Genomic DNA, 16,785 nt, shown 5'->3' on the forward strand with positions numbered 1-16,785 from the left:
TCTCTCTCTCTCTCTCTCTCTCTCTCTCTCTCTTTCCTTCTTTCTCCATCTATCTCCTCCCACTTTAATGTACTGTAAATCTTCCTCTTCTTTTAATACTGTTTTCTTTTTTTACAGTATTTTGCAAGGAATCCATTTTGATTAGACTGATTAGTGTGATTAGCATGAGCCGCATGATTAGCGCTGGTGTTTTTCTACACAGATCAGTGTGGCCTCCCAGGCCTGGGTCTGGTTAAGAAGAAAGAAGTGACAACCTCGTACTGAATGCTGGGTAAGTTGAGGGAGAGAGAGAGAGAGAGAGAGAGAGAGAGAGAGAGAGAGAGTGTGTGTGTGTGTGTGTGTGCATGTGTGTAAGAGGGGGTTTGATGCCAGGCAGATTGATTGGTTGGTGAAGTTGGCAGGGTGACTACAGGACATGACTTCTACAATGAGAAGGCATCCAGAAGGATACAAAATGTGGTGTGAGGAAGGCAGTGCAGCTCATAACCACCTCCACCACGATCTCCACCCACACACACAACACACACACACACACACACAAACACACACACACACACACACACACACACACACACACAAACACACACACACACACACACACACACACACACACACACACACACACACACACACACACACACACACACACACACTCTAACTCCATACACTTCATACACTGCTTAAAGGAGCTTTAAAATCGTATTATTAATTGGCTGAAATTCCTCAAGCAGTTTATTAGATGACGTTGTCAGGATCTTTCTGGGCACACGGCGCGCACTTCCAGTTTCTTGGCGTGCACTTCCTGGTCGGCGGCCATCTTGTCATTTTTCCCACGTCTCCCGGTATTTAAGGACACCAAAGACTTTAGCTCGGCACCAGATTATCTCACCGGCTTGCCACCCTGCCGCCTCTGGATTCTGATTCTGATTCTGATCCTAATCCCGATTCTGATCTTGATCCTGACTCTGTTCTGCTCTGATTCTGGTTTGAACTCTGGACTGTTTTTCGGTTTTGTTTCTGCTCTGCCCTTCTTGTTAGGTTCACTGGTTTTTGGATTGTTTCCCTGTGTTTTGACTGTGGACTTTTCATTGGACTTTGCTTTTGCCTGTGCCCTTTCATTAAAGCCTGTTTTCTCCATACCCCTGTGTGCATCCTGCATTTGAGTCCTTACTCACCTAGCCCTGCACCTGTGTTCACTGACAGAATAATCTGGCCTTGCATTGTGTCCCGTGAGATCCCTGACAGAATAATCTGGCCAAAAGATGGACCCAGCGCATGTGGGACATCGTATATCTGCGATAAATGGACATTTGGTGCAACCCAGATAAGGATGGGTTCCCTCTTTAGTCTGGTTCCTCTCAAGGTTTCTACCTTATGCCATCTTGGGGAGTTTTTCTTAGTTTCATCATGTACAAACTTACACTTATAAAGAACATATACATTTTTTTTACTACATTATTTGTGTAAAGCTGCCTTGAGACAATGTTCATTGTTAAAAGCGCTATACAAATAAAAATTTATTTAATTTCATTTAGACGGTTGATATTTTGAATCTCAGCTCCCAGCAGAGAACTGAGTATTTTTTTAAACGGCTGTCCCTCCAGCCCCTGAGCTCTGCCTTCCTGCCTGATTGGGGACGTCACCCATCTCTTCTGCTTTGCAGAGCATGACCCAAAGCCTGTCTGCCCTGCCGAGCATGCCCCCAAACCTGTCCCACCGAGGGTGCCGCTCCGCTCCAGAGTCCCGCCGAGGGCGCCTCTCCACTTCAGAGTTCGGCCTTTCCTGATCTCCAAGGCGTTCTACCCAGTGGCAATTCGCCTCAAGCCCCACTGTGTCCGCCGCTGGCACTTTACTTTCCTTGTGCCCCAGGATTATTGTGCTACTCAAGTATTCACAGACAGAATAATCTGGCCGTGCATCATGTCCCGTGAGATCCCTGACAGAATAATCTAGACGTGTCTCATGTCCCGCAGTTTTCCTGACAGACGTAGGTTTTGTCACACAACAGATCTCCACCTGTTTACACACATAGTATTATTATTATTATTATTATTATTATTATTATTATTATTACTTGAACCCAGCCATTAGGGTTGCACAAGTCAGTGCACTCTTAGTGCCGGTCCCAAGCCCGGATAAATGGGGAGGGTTGCGTTAGGAAGGGCATCCAGCGTAAAACGTGCCAAATCAAATATGCGGGTCACAATTAAGAATTTCATACCGGATCGGTCGAGGCCCGGGTTAACAAGGACCGCCACAGGTATCGTTAGCCAACAGGGTACCGGTGGAAATTGGGCTACTGTTGGCCGAAGGAGGAGAAGGAGAGGAGGAAGACGTCTACAGAGATGGCAGGGAAAGGAGAAGTGTAGGAGAGTGGAGGTTCGGTTTGGTACTTTAAATGTTGGCACTATGACTGGTAAAGGGAGAGAGGTAGCTGATATGATGGAGAGGAGAAAGGTAGATATGTTGTGTGTTCAGGAGACGTGGAAGTGGAAAGGGAGTAAGGCCAGAAACATTGGAGGTGGGTTTAAACTGTTCTATTATGGTGTGGATGGAAAGAGAAATGGTGTAGGGGTGATTCTGAAGGAAGAGTACAATAAGAGTGTAGTGGAGGTGAAGAGAGTTTCTGATAGGGTGTTGATCGTGAAGGTGGAAGTTGAAGGGATGATGATAAATGTCATCAGTGCCTATGCTCCACAAGTCGGCTGTGAGATGGAGGAGAAGGAAAGATTCTGGAGTGAATTAGATGAAGTGGTAGATGGTGTACCTAGAAATGAAAGATTGGTGATTGGGGCAGACTTTAATGGGCATGTAGGTGAAGGGAACAGAGGTGATGAGGAGGTGATGGGTAGGTATGGCCTAAAGGAGAGAAATGTGGAAGGGCAGATGGTGGTAGATTTTGCTAAAAGGATGGAAATGGCAGTGGTGAATACGTATTTTAAGAAGAAGGAGGATCATAGGGTGACCTATAAGAGTGGAGGAAGGTGCACACAGGTGGACTATGTTCTATGTAGGAGATGCAACCTGAAGGAGATTAAAGACTGTAAGGTGTTGGTAGGGAACAGTGTAGCTAGACAGCATCGGATGGTGGTCTGTAGGATGGTTTTGGAGGCGAAGAAGAAGAGGAGGAGAGTGAGGACTGAAAGAAGAATAAGATGGTGGAAACTGAAGGAGGAAGACTGTAGTGTGAGGTTCAGGGAAGAGGTCAGACAGGGGCTTTGTGGGGGTGAAAAGGTGCTGGATGATTGGGAAACTACTGCAGGAGTGATGAGGGAGGCAGCTAGAAAGATACTTGGTATGACATCTGGAAATAGAAAGGAAGAAAAAGAGACATGGTGGTGGAATGAGGAAGTGCAGGAGAGCATAAGGGGAAAGAGGTTAACAAAACAGAAGTGGGATCGACAGGGTGATGAGAAAAGTAGGCAGAAGGCAGAGATGCGGCAGCAGGTAAAGAGGGATGTGGCGAAAGCCAAGGAAAAGGCATACGAGGAGCTGTATGAGAGGTTGAACACTAAGGAAGGAGAAAAGGATTTATACCGATTGGCCAGGCAGAGAGATCGAGCTGGAACGACATACTGGTTCAAGGTGAAGGTTGGACTGCATCAAGGATCGGCCCTGAGCCCTTTCCTGTTTGCAGTGGTGATAGACAGGTTGACGGACGAGGTCAGACAGGAGTCTCCCTGGACTATGATGTTTGCGGATGATATTGTGATTTGTGGTGAAAGTAGTGAGCAGGTTGAGAAGAGCCTGGAGAGGTGGAGGTACGCGCTGGAGAGAAGGGGAATGAAAGTCAGTAGGAGTAAGACAGAGTACATGTGTGTAAATGAGAGGGAGGGCAGTGGAGTGGTGCGGTTGCAGGGAGAAGAGGTGGAGAAGGTGGAGGAGTTCAGGTACCTGGGGTCAACAGTGCAAAGTAATGGAGAGTGTGTTAGGGAAGTAAAGAAAAGAATGCAGGCAGGGTGGAGTGGGTGGAGAAGAGTGACAGGAGTGATTTGTGATAGTAGAGTATCTGCAAGAATGAAAGGAAAAGTTTATAGGGCTGTGGTGAGACCTGCGATGTTGTATGGTTTAGAGACAGTGGCATTGAGTAAAAGGCAGGAGGCGGAGCTGGAGGTAGCAGAGCTGAAGATGTTAAGGTTTTCGTTGGGAGTGACGAGGATGGACAAGATTAAAAATGAGTTTATTAGAGGGACAGCGCATGTTGGATGTTTTGGTGACAAGGTGAGGGAGGCGAGATTGAGATGGTTTGGACATGTGCAGAGGAGGGACATGGGGTATATTGGGAGGAGAATGCTGAGGATGGAGCCACCAGGTAGGAGGAAAAGAGGTAGACCAAGAAGGAGGTTCATGGATGTGGTGAGAGAAGACATGCAGGTAGTTGGTGTAAAAGAGGCAGATGTAGAGGACAGGGTGGTATGGAGACGGATGAGCCGCTGTGGGGACCCCTAATGGGAGCAGCCGAAAGAAAAAGAAGAAGATTATTATTATTTAATAGTATTTATATATCAGAGAGAGAGAGAGAGAGAGAGAGAGAGAGAGAGAGAGAGAGATCAAAAGCAGCAACTCTGGTTTTGGAATGTATTGAATAATCTGGAGAGAAGTGGGAATTAACGAATTACAAATACTTTGTTACTGTACTTAAGTAGATTTTTATGGTATTAGTACTTCACTATTTATTTTTTTACTTTTTTCTTTCACTCATTAAATTTTTACACATCTTTCTGTACTTTCTACGTATTACATTTTCAAACCAGACTTGAGACTTTAGTTTTAATCTATTTGGTGAAGTGTCAGTATTTTCTCAGTTTTCAGCCTATTAACTTATTTCCTGTAATTGCACAGCATTTTCAAACTACTACTGTTGTATCATTTCCTGGCTCTCACACATCACAGACGTATACTAGTTTACAAAGTTAACACTGAACGCGGCAGAAGGCAACAAGAAGTCTGAGGGTAACGTGGATAAGACAGAGGGAGTTAGAGATGTAAAACATGACTGAGAACAGAGACATTTCTGATCACCTGATCATCATCTTTTCTCTGCTTGTGTTCTAGATGGTGCATGTTCAGCCTGGAAACATTCATTGGGTAACACAAATTATAATTTGTTTTGTATTAATATATTAATTAGGGCTGTCAAAATGAACACATTAATAACTCATTAACACAAATTAATTTTAATGGCACACATTTTATTAATGTGATTAATGCAGCACACATTAATGTATAACCATAAATAAATAAAAATTAAATAAATCCACCGAAAAGTAATTTTTAATCTGTAAATATTTGTTTTACTGATGCACAAAGTCTCAAATCAGCACAAAAATCCGCCATGATGCACACAATTAACCCTCTGTGGTCAATAAACGCGCTAAAAAAGCTTGAAATGTGTACTTTTAAATAAACAAATTCACAACAAAAAACAACTATATCAACTCATTAACTGTCCGTGTGAAAAAATAGTGAAGGTTCCATTTGGTAACGTGGATTTATGTAATTTAAAACATTTACAAGAATATTTTGTCTTCATGCTCTATGCTGAGTTTGGTTTCCAATAATAAACATACATTTGCATCCATATTTGACCATGCCCATGTTGATTAGAGTATTAAAAACCTGAAGCGTTTAAATTTAAGGGACATTTAGAACCAATAAAAAAAAGGTGATTAAGTTGCAATTAATATTATACTAATACTAATATTAATATGATGTGAGGTCCAGTTACCATCGTGACACTAAAACAGGTAGTTGTAATGGCTACTTTTTACTTAAGTACATGTCAGAGCTCAAACGTCTTCACTTTAACTTGAGTAAAAAAAGTATAGTCAGTACTTTTACCAGAGTTTCTTAAAACATGAGTATCTGTACTTCAACCTCAAGTGAAGGATATGTGTACTTTTGCCACCTCTGAATCTGGAATATAATCCCATAATCAGACTGTTTCTTTTACTGCATACCTCTCTCTGTTTAACATATTTGTTTGTATGTTTATCTGTTTGTTTTTTGCCCTCCAACTTTCTATCTCTTTTAATCTTGTCTCTCTGTCATTTTCTTCACCTCTCTCTCTCAATCTCACTCTCTCTCTCTCTCTCTCTCTCTCTCTCTCTCTCTCTCTCTCTCTCTCTCTCTCTCTCTCTCTCTCTCTCTCTCTATCTGTCTGTCTGTCTGTCTGTCTGTCTGTGTAATTTTAAATTTTTTCCTCTCCCCTTCTCTCTTTGTTGTTTTTCTGTGTGTCTCGCTTTCTCGTACTTCATCACTGTCTCTTCCTCTCCCTTCATTGCTTTCTGTATCTATCTTTCTCTCTTTCTCCAGTGATAGAATCACGGAGCTGTTATTTCAGCACCTTATGACATTACATGGTCTGGTGTCCTGCAGCTGGTCATGACATGTCCTGCAGGGGTTCAGTAAACACATGAAACCCAGTAACACCTACAGGTAGCAACAGCAAGCGTTAACATTGCCACACTGCTTCGAAATAACCACCAGGTGTGTAAGCTCTCACACACAAACACACACACACACACACACACACACACACACACACACACACACACACACACACACACACACACACTGGCACTTGTTACACACCTGATACTCACGGTGGGAAGGCTCTGGTGTCTTGCCTGAGATGATCTCTGACATGTCACAAAGATGAAGCAATGTGAGTGGGTAAAGGTAGTGGAGTAGTAACTGTTTTACACTCACACACACACACACACACACACACACACACACACACACACACACACACACACACACACACACACACACACACACACAAGAGTCTATGTTTCTGAATGTATGTGATCCTATCCTGCAAACATAACAAGCATGGCAATCATCTTAGCTGAAATATTTACACTGTGTGTGTGTGTGTGTGTGTGTGTGTGTGTGTGTGTGTGTGTGTGTGTGTGTGTGTGTGTGTGTGTATATGTGTACAGGTATGTGGAGAATGTAGGGGAATTTTCTTCATCTCATTATTTATTTGGATTCTTGTGTCTTTGCTTTGGATGGTGTTTCTCGGCTCTCTAATCCTAGCGTTTGGTTCACGTTTCCAAACGTGTAGATCATGTTCCTTCTCCAGGAGATTTCCACGACACTCCGTCTGTCTTCGCACATCCTCGTCGTTTTTTTTACTTTCTTTTTTCCATCTTATATCTGAGATCAGATTCCAAAGTTATCGCTGAAAAAATAGCGGCGTAATTCTTCGTAAACACACTCGCCCTCCATCAAATCAAAGGCCCTCACTCCATTAAGCTTCTGTTAAGAAAACCTGATTAATTAAAGGAGACGTCGGAAAAGCACGAGCTGGCACTTTTCCAAACAGCCATCCTGCTTCCAAGGAAAGTTCTAGAAGGAATAACTGTGGCAGAACGAAGGCAGGCTATGCAGGAAAGACTGATGGAGGGGTTTAGGGTACAGTGAGAAACGACTCTGAGGTTAGTTTTGTAACACAAACCTGATGAATGACGAGAAAAGGTGTTAGCATGGCTTTTATACCTTCTAGTCTATAAAGATGAAAAAGGTGTGGCTTTCGTATTTGCCCATCTGTAATGAGGAAAGGAGGAATGGCTTTTGCATCTGCCACTTTAACCAGAAGAAAGGAGGTGTGGCTTTTGTGTCAGCCAGCCTAATAAAGAGAAACAGAGGCATGGCATCTGTAATTGCCAGCCTATCAATTGGAAAGGAGGCGTGTCTTTTCTATTTGCTAGTCTTTAAAGAGAAAAGGAGGCATGGCTTTTGATTCTTAGGTCATTATTAAAAAGAAGTGAGTTATTTTTGTATCTGCCAGTCTATACAGAGGAAAACAGGTGTGGCTTAAGTATTTTCCAGTCTATACAGAGGAAATGGGGTGTGGCTTTTGTATCTGTCAGTCTCTATAAACAAGAAAAGAGGCATGGCCACTGTATCTGTCAATCTCTATAAAAAGATCATCCTTTTAATCATTATTAAAAGGAAAGGAGGTGTACCTTTTGTATCTGCCAGTCTATACAGAGGAAAGGAGGCGTAGCTTTTGTATCTGTCAGTCTATAAAAACTAGAAAGGAGGAGTGACCACTGTATCTGTCAATCTTTATCAAGAGAAAAAGAGGCGTGGCTTTAGTATTTTCCAGTCTAACCAGAGAAAAGATGGCGTGGTTTTTGTATCTTCCAGTATATACGGAGGAAAAGAGGCATGGCCACTGATTCTGCCAGTCTAAACAGAGGAAAGGATGCGTGGCTTTTGTATCTGGCAGTCTAAACAGAAGAAAGGAGGCATGGCTTTTTTTATCTGCCAGTCTATAAAGAAGAAAGGAGGCGTGGCCACTGTATCTGTCAGTCTATATAAAGGTCTGATTTTATATTTCTTGACCAAAAGCAAAAGAACATAAATAATCAGAGACCATATCAATTCAAACAAATTCATGAGAAAGAGTTTGGTGGTTAATTTTTCTGTCAGGTAGGATACATGATGATGATAATGGTGATGATGTTTATGATGATAAGGATGATGATGATGGTGAAAGGTTTTAGTTCCTTGTTGGCAAAAGTGAGACTTTTCAATGTGTGTTACGAAACCGTGGAAAGAACCGTGTTTATGCAGAAGAAGAAGAAAAAGAAGAATGGAGCTCATTGTTTGAGTGAGTTGCGACATGACAGTGTTTCAGTAGCTCGCTGTATCACATTGCGTCGCTCTTCAAAGGAGACATGAGCTGGTGAGCGGAACAGTCGCTCGGGCCTCGGCTGAACCTGCCCTAAATCATGTTTGACAAATCCAGAACCCTAAATAAAGCTCACTGTCCGTGCTCATGGACGTCATTGCTGCGCTTCTGCATCGGGTTTTCATCCACCGTGTCGAGCTCAGAGCTGGCAAATGGCACGAAAAACTCTGGAAACTCTCCGGACCAGCTGCAGTGGGTTTTTTTTTTGTTAAAAACAGCATTTTTTTTAAAGACGTTATTAAATATCATTACATTTTTTCGACTTTGCATGTGCATTGGTTTTGATGGTAAATGCCTGAAATGATCTCTAATTCTTCACAGACCCTGCGTCTGTAAGCATAAGAAACATGGGCCGAACGCAGCTTGTTGTGTTAACAATAAACGGGGGAAAAAAATCTGCACGGAGAATACAAAAAAAGCTGTACTCACACTGACACTGGAGACTCCTTTCATGTCAAATCAGCACCTCTTTTCCAAAATTAAATGATCACAGATCACACAAGGTTTAAAAATAAAACATTTAAATTGTTGAGTGTTACCTTAGAAACGCATATATTAATTAACGCGTATATTAATATAAACCTATGATAGAAAGTTAATCAACAATTTCTGACTAATTCGAATTAAGATCAAACATGTACATGTACGCGATGTACTAATTCCTCTGCCAGACACCTGTGAGGGACACATTGCTGTGTAGCACCTCTGCGTCTCCATGGTGACAGCGTGTCCTCTGATAGACTCATCCTCCTTTTAGGATTAGTGTGTGAACGCACCTCGTCAGATTTGTTATGCCAACTGTTTCCGAAACGTTTGCGTGTGCTGCATGAATTCGCAAGACCACAATATAAAAAGAAATAAACTAAATAAAATAACGGATGCTGCGAAGTTGGAAAATATGAATGTGCACGTACATTTCACATAACAAGACATGGGCCTGAATTCCAGAGCTTGTATGTTTGTGTGTGTGTTTGTGTGTGTGTGTGTGTGTGTGTGTGTGTGTGTGTGTGTGTGTGTGTGTGTGTGTTGTGGCTTTTAACATTTCACGGACAAACCGTAGCCACAACAGAGAGACCCCGATGTGCCACCCAGTCTCTGACTGACAAGTGTTTCATCTCGGGTGTCAGAAACATCTTTGTGTGTGTGTGTGTGTGTGTGTGTGTGTGTGTGTGTGTGTGTGTGTGTGTGTGTACATGTTCTCCACAGCGAGTGTTTAGCCGAGGTTAGCCGCGTTTCTTTTGGAGGACGATCAGTCCCCCCAGTTCGGTCCCTCAGCATCCCGCCGCTTTTATTGTGGTTGGAGTTTTAGATAAACTCGCTCTCTGGAGGAGAGGTGACTCCACGCCGGGACTCGTCCTTGCAATGTTTTGCCTCCAAGTGTGTCTCTGGAAAGGGTTTTTCAGCCTGAATAAAGCGAGAGAGAGATGAGAGAGACTTTTTTTTGGTACTTAAAAATACCTTTAATCTATCATTTTAACACACACTGTATGGCCAAAAATATTGGGACACCTCACCTTTTCAGCCATATGTGGTTCCCCTTCAGGAACTCGAGCTGCGTCGAAACGCTATGGGAACGCCCCTGCGTGACTGCGCTCTGAACCACGTGTGTAATCTGACCAATAGGCGTTTGGTACGTGACGTCATCAGCGGGCGACGTTGCGTAAACAGGAAGCTACAAATGGCTGCGAGATGGACCAGACGCTAGCTTTCTGCTCGTTCAGGTAAGCGCTGTTTCGCTGTGTTTTCTGATCGAGTGATGGCTCGCAGGCAAAGTTTCCGTAGGTGCGTTCATCCGTGTCCGCGATTCATTACCGGCAAGGATTCGCATGATCGGGGCGTTGTTTGCCTGGGAGTGGAGCATGCACAATCGGCTCTCGAGGGTGTCGATTGCTCGCATTGTAGCCGGATGGCTATGTGCACGCTTCGCTCCCGGAGAGCGCTCTTTGAGAAGAGCTCTCTCCCTCGCGGCTCCGGTCTCGCTCTCGCCGAGGCGAAGCGGCGCCGGCGCTCGTGGGGCTCGCAGGCCGATTTAGCGGCAGGGTTGGAGTCGGATGAGTCCGCTTCAGCTTCGTCGGCTGAATTGAGCTTCGGCTCTATCGGAGAAGCAGGCCCGATGGCTGCTTTTTCTCCCGGTACGAGCAGCGCGGCATTACATGTCTCTCTCTCCGAGGAGGGTGAGCTGATGGATGCTAGCGAGCCCGTGGAGTCCTCGCAGCCTGTGCTGTACGAGCCGTGACACGAGCCGTTGCTAAGCTGGATCTAGCTTGGCCGGTGGAGCAGCAGAAACAGCGCGCACCCAGTAAGCTGGATGAGCGCTTTCTGCGTCCTGTGTCGCTTCCTCGGCGCCGGGGCCTGCCGTTCTTCCCCGATCTGCACGCCGAGGTGTCCAGTTCCTGGGAGACCCCGTACTCAGCGCGTTCTTCGTCTCGCCACTCCTCGCTCTATGCGAATGTGGTTGGGGCTAAGGCGTGCGGCTATGGGGCGATGCCGCGTGTTGAAGAGACGCTAACCAGCTATCTCTCTCCTGGTGTGGCTTCGTCGCTAAAGGCTCCGGTGTTCCCTACTAAGCCGCTACGTGCTACATCGCCTTTGGTGGGAAAGGCTTACGCGGCAGCAGGTCAGGCTGCAGGATGTCTCCACACCATGGGTGTGTTGCAGGCATACCAGCCTGACCTGCTACGTGATTTGGACGAGGGACTTTAAAATTAAGGAGTTGCGTCGCGCTGCCGACTTAACCCTTCGGGCCACGAAGCACACGGCGCGGGCCATTGGTCGGTCTATGGCGGCCCTGGTGGCCACAGAGAGGCATCTGTGGCTCACCTTGTCCGACCTCCCGGACAAGGATCGAGCTGTGCTCTTGAACGCACCGATGGCTCCTCCTGGCCTGTTTGGCGACGCGGTGACGGCGGTCGTGAACAGGTTTTAGGAGTCTAAGAAGCAGTCGGCTGCGTTTCAGCAGTACCTCCCTCGCCGATCGCGTGGGGCTGGTCAGCGGCACAGCGAAGCCCAGAAACAGAGCGTTGACACCCGGTCTCCACGGGCAGGGCCTAAGGGTCCGAGGCGTCGCTCTAGGCCCAAGAAGGAGCGGGCTGACCTGAGGGTCACCCTCGCCTCCAGCAAACGGGCTGTGGTGCGGAAATCCTGACGATCTTCAGTCGAGGGGACGGTGCACACCTCTCGCTACGGTGCCTGTCCCTCCCCTGCACCACCACTCTGCTCTGAGTGGGTCAGAGGCCAGACCCGAGGGGCTGGTTCCCCTAAGGAACTTTCTGGCGGCATGGGAGGGGCTGCCAGAAGTCTCCCGGTGGGTCCTGCGGACCATAGAGGGCGGTTACGCGATCCAGTTCGCGTCCTCTCCTCCCCGTTTCAACAGGATGTGTCCCACCCTGGTGGGACCCGAGCAGGCTCTGGTCCTGGAACAGGAAGTGCGCACACTCCTGGGGAAAGGGGCCATCGAGGTGGTTCCCCCCTCGGTTCAAGAGTCAGGCTTCTACAGCCCGTACTTCGTCGTTCCAAAGAAGGATGGTGGGTTGCGTCCCATTCTGGATCTTCGCTCCTTGAACCGCTCTCTCAGGAGGCTCAGGTTCAGGATACTCACCCTCAAGGGGGTCGTGACTCAGATCAGGTCCGGGCCTGGTTCTTCACGATAGATCTAAAGGACGTGTACTTTCACGTCGCCATCCTTCCTGCGCACAGGAGGTTCCTGAGGTTTGCCTTCGGGGGCATGGAATACCAATATCGGGTCCTCCCGTTCGGCCTGGCACTCTCGCCCCGCACCTTCACGAAGTGCGTCGATGCAGCACTGGCCCCGTTGTGGCTCCAGGGCATCCGCGACCCAGGAGACCTCGCACTGTCCCCTCTGGTTCTCACTTTCTCACCCAGCCCCTTAGGGCTGGATGCCATGGTGCAGTCGTGGCCGAAGCTACGCCTGTACGCTTTTCCCCCGATCGCTCTGCTCCCTGGAGTTCTGGAGAGAGTTCGCCGGGAAGGAGTCCGTCTCCTACTGGTAGCGCCTCGTTGGCTGGGCAAGCCATGGTTTGCGGATCTGGTGTCCCTGCTCGAGGGCCCTCCGTGCGAGCACTGGACACTTACCTCCGCAGGACGAGTCCGTGGAGGAGGTCGGAGCAGCTGCTGGTCTGCTATGGCCCGAACAGGAAAGGTTTCCCGGCCAATAAGCAGACTTTGAGCAGATGGGTTGTGGATGCGATTGTGTCGGCTCACGAGTCCTCTGGCCTCCCCGCACCGCTCGGGGTTCGAGCTCACTCCACCCGGAGTGTGGCGGCCTCTACGGCCTGGTCGGCTGAAGTCCCACTCCAGGACATCTGTGACGCAGCGGGTTGGTCCACCTCGCTGACCTTTGTCAGGTTCTATGACCTTGACCTCAGAGCCACCCCGGGCTCCTCTGTCCTGCGTGCTGGTGCCGAGGCCCTCACTCTCTAGGCAGGGTCTGGTCAGTGTGGCGTGATTGGACACTCGTTCCCATAGCGTTTCGACGCAGCTCGAGTTCCTGAAGGGGAACGTCTCTAGGTTATGACCGTAACCATAGTTCCCCGAGGGAACGAGACACTGCGTCTCCGTGCCACACTCCCTGCATCCCTGCGGCGCTTACCTTCTCTCGCAGTAGCTAGCGTCTGGTCCATCTCGCAGCCATTTGTAGCTTTCTGTTTACGCGACGTTGCCCGCTGATGACGTCACGTACCAAACGCCTATTGGTCAGATTACACCTAGTGGTTCAGATCGCGGTCACGCAGGGGCGTTCCCATAGCGTTTCGACGCAGCGTCTCGTTCCCTCGGGGAACTATGGTTACGGTCGTAACCTAGAGACGTTCTTCCATATGTTCTGTTAGCTCAAAGTTGGAGACACACAATTGTAAAGGACGTCTGCGAATTTAATAGCATAATGTTGTTTTTTTTTCTTACCTTGATCTTGGAGACCCAAACGATGAAGAGATGCTTTATATAGGTATGAGTGGAAGATCCCCTGCTATAAAGCTCCAACCCTATTGAACACTTGGCTGCACCCCAGGCCTCCTCACCTCACCTACATCTCTACCTGACTTTACTAACACCCTTGTAGCTGAATGAATCTCCTCAAAATCTCCACAAACTCTAGTCGAACATCTTCCTGGAAGAGTGGAGCTTATTATAACAGCAAATGGAGGCTTAATGTGGAATAGGATGTTAAAACTGGTGAATGTCCAAATGTGGAAAATACCTTTACACATGTATTATTTGAAATGTATTAAGGTGATTTTATACGCTTGGTCTTGTCCAGGAACCTGCATGCAAATGATACATTGCTTGCAAATGATCCTAGGTCTGGTGTTGCAGGGCTTCTGAGCATCCAGAACATGTTTCATTCTGACTGATCTCTTCTTCTTCCATAGATGTGATTTCTTCCACACCTGTACATTCTCTAACTATATCATGTTTGACCTCAATTCTCTTCTTGGGTAATGATAAATTACTCACAGCTTTGATAGTTTTCTTATTTTCATTGTATCTGTTCCACCACCATAAGTTCCAACTTCTGTGCCCTTGGTGCTGGTGAACACAGATCCACAGCTGTCTCCATGTTTCTACATGAAGTTCACATTTAGTGTCTCTTTAAGACTGAAATATTAAAACTCCTCTCCAAAAAGACATTTGACTTGTTTTTACAGACAAGCAGAATCATAGACATGGCACTAGTCAACATTGCGACGTGTCGAGCTTCTTTATTAAAACCTGTATTGTAACCTTTATAACCAAAATAGATGTATGCTGGACGTGCGTTGGACGTGTGTACCGAAGGAAAATTTATACCTGTTTAGCCATATTTCATTTTAATCAACATGTGATTTTTGACACGAAACTTAAAATTCGAATCTCATGTTCAGAATACGATGAAAAAAATAATAATTTTCATGTCAAAAACATTACAAAGTTAATAGGAGCAATACTTTTTTACGTTTTTTTTCATGCATCGACTACTGTAATGCTCTGCTTGCTGTGGTTTCAACATCTGCACTAAACAAACTACAGGTTGTTCAAAATTCTGTTGCTAGGATTCCAGATCCAGATTCCGTATTAATTTTAAAACTCTTATGCTGAACTATAAGGCACTGCATGGTATAGCACCTCATTACTTGTCACAATTTTTTACCCGTCTCCACTCCAAGGTGTGATCTCCGCTCCTTTTTGTTTTACCTACCCGTTTACGCTTTTTGGGTGATTGGGCTTTTGTCTCCCATGCACCAAAATTTTGGAATTCTCACATTGAGATTAGACAGGCTGAATCCTTTAGTGTTTTTAAATCTGCTCTTAAAACTTACTTTTTTAGGATAACCTAATTATTTATTTTTGGTGTATCTTTATTATTATTATTATTATTATTATTATTATTATATTTCTTTTATTTTTATTTCCAATTTTTATGTTTGGAATGCATTTTGAGAGCTTTTAAAGGCTTTATATAAATGAATGATTACTATTATGACTATTATTATTATTATTATTATTTATTTACTTATTTCATTATAATTTTTTATTATTATTATTATTATTATTTTGGCTGGAGCTGTTTTTTTTTTCTTTTTTAGAACACCTTGATATCTTGATATATATGTTTATTCAGGAGAAAGTTTTGTTTTCACACCTAACCTGCTCTCCAAGTGAGCATAGTCTGGCTGTGGAGATGGCAGATGACAGGTGGAGCTGGAGACCCAGAGGCTTTGTTCACACCTGTGATGCATGCTTAACTCTACCTTCTACTTCATACTAAGACAAATTCTACCTGAACTCCTTCAGAGTGAACATCAACACACACCCTCATTTCCTCTGGGAGAGAAGGAAGACTGAGTTCAGCAGCTCAGTGTCCTCCTGTCACTACATGAGGGAAAGGGAATAATAATAATAATAATAATAATAATAATAATAATAATAATAATAATAATAATAATAATAATAATCATTCATTTATATAGAGCCTTTAAAAGCTCTCAAAATGCATTCCAAACATAAAAGAAAAATAAAAGAAAAAATATAATCATTTATTTAAGGGTGCCTTTCAACACACAGTAGAGTGAAATCATAAAATCAAACAACAACAACAAAGAGCTTAATTGTTAAAATTAATCAGAAAAAGCTAATCTGAAAAGATGAATTTTGAGGCATGATTTAAAAGTGGTCAGACAGATTGTACGATTGTGGACGCGAATTCCAGAGATGAGGAGCAGCGCAGCTAAATGCCCTAAACCCCATAGTGACTAAACAGACAAAACGTACAGTGAGGGAAACAGATGAGGAAGATCTGTGAGTGTGCTTTGGGTTATTCGGATGAAGCAAGTCAGAGATGTATAACGGTGCAAGATTATGAATTGCTTTGAACATGAGAAGCAGAATCTTGTATTTTTTTTAGAAATTTGACAGGAAGCCAGTGTAGATGATAAAGAACAGGGAAGATATGCTCGATAGATGAGGTTCTAGCAATTATACGGGCAGCTGAGTTCTGGACCAACTGAAGTTTCTGAAGGAGTTTGTGAAGTAACCCAAACAGAAGAGAGTTACAATAGTCAATGCGTGAGGTAACTAGAGAATGTACACGAACAGCTGTGGAATTGGATGTGAGGAACGGGATAAAGACGGTTGATGTTCCGAAGATGGAAGTACGCAGACCGAGCAATACTGTTCACATGCTTTTCAAAACTGACTCTTATTTACCTTCGCCACCTTCTACAAATTCTTCTCCATTTTGTCTCATTTGTTTGCAATGTTTTCTTTTTTGTGTGTTTTTTAATGTTCCAAAAGTTTTTATTTCATATATTACAGATATGTAAATGTATGTTTTGACAACATTGTGTTACATCACAGTCATGAATTTAAAAGCAGAGGGGAGACACAGAGGGGAAAGAGAGAGAGAGAGAGAGAGAGAGAGAGAGAGAGAGAGAGAGAGAGAGAGAGAGAGAGAGAGAGAGAGAGAGAGAGAGAGAGAGAGAGAGAGAGAGAGAGAGAGAGAGAGAGAGAGAGAGAGAGAGTCCGAGAGGAGACATAGAAAAGACCAAGAGAGAGAAGACTGAAAGGAAAGCAAGAGGGAAGAG

This window comes from Silurus aristotelis, assembly GCF_946808225.1.
Source record: "Silurus aristotelis genome assembly, chromosome: 4".
Lineage (NCBI taxonomy): Eukaryota > Metazoa > Chordata > Actinopteri > Siluriformes > Siluridae > Silurus > Silurus aristotelis.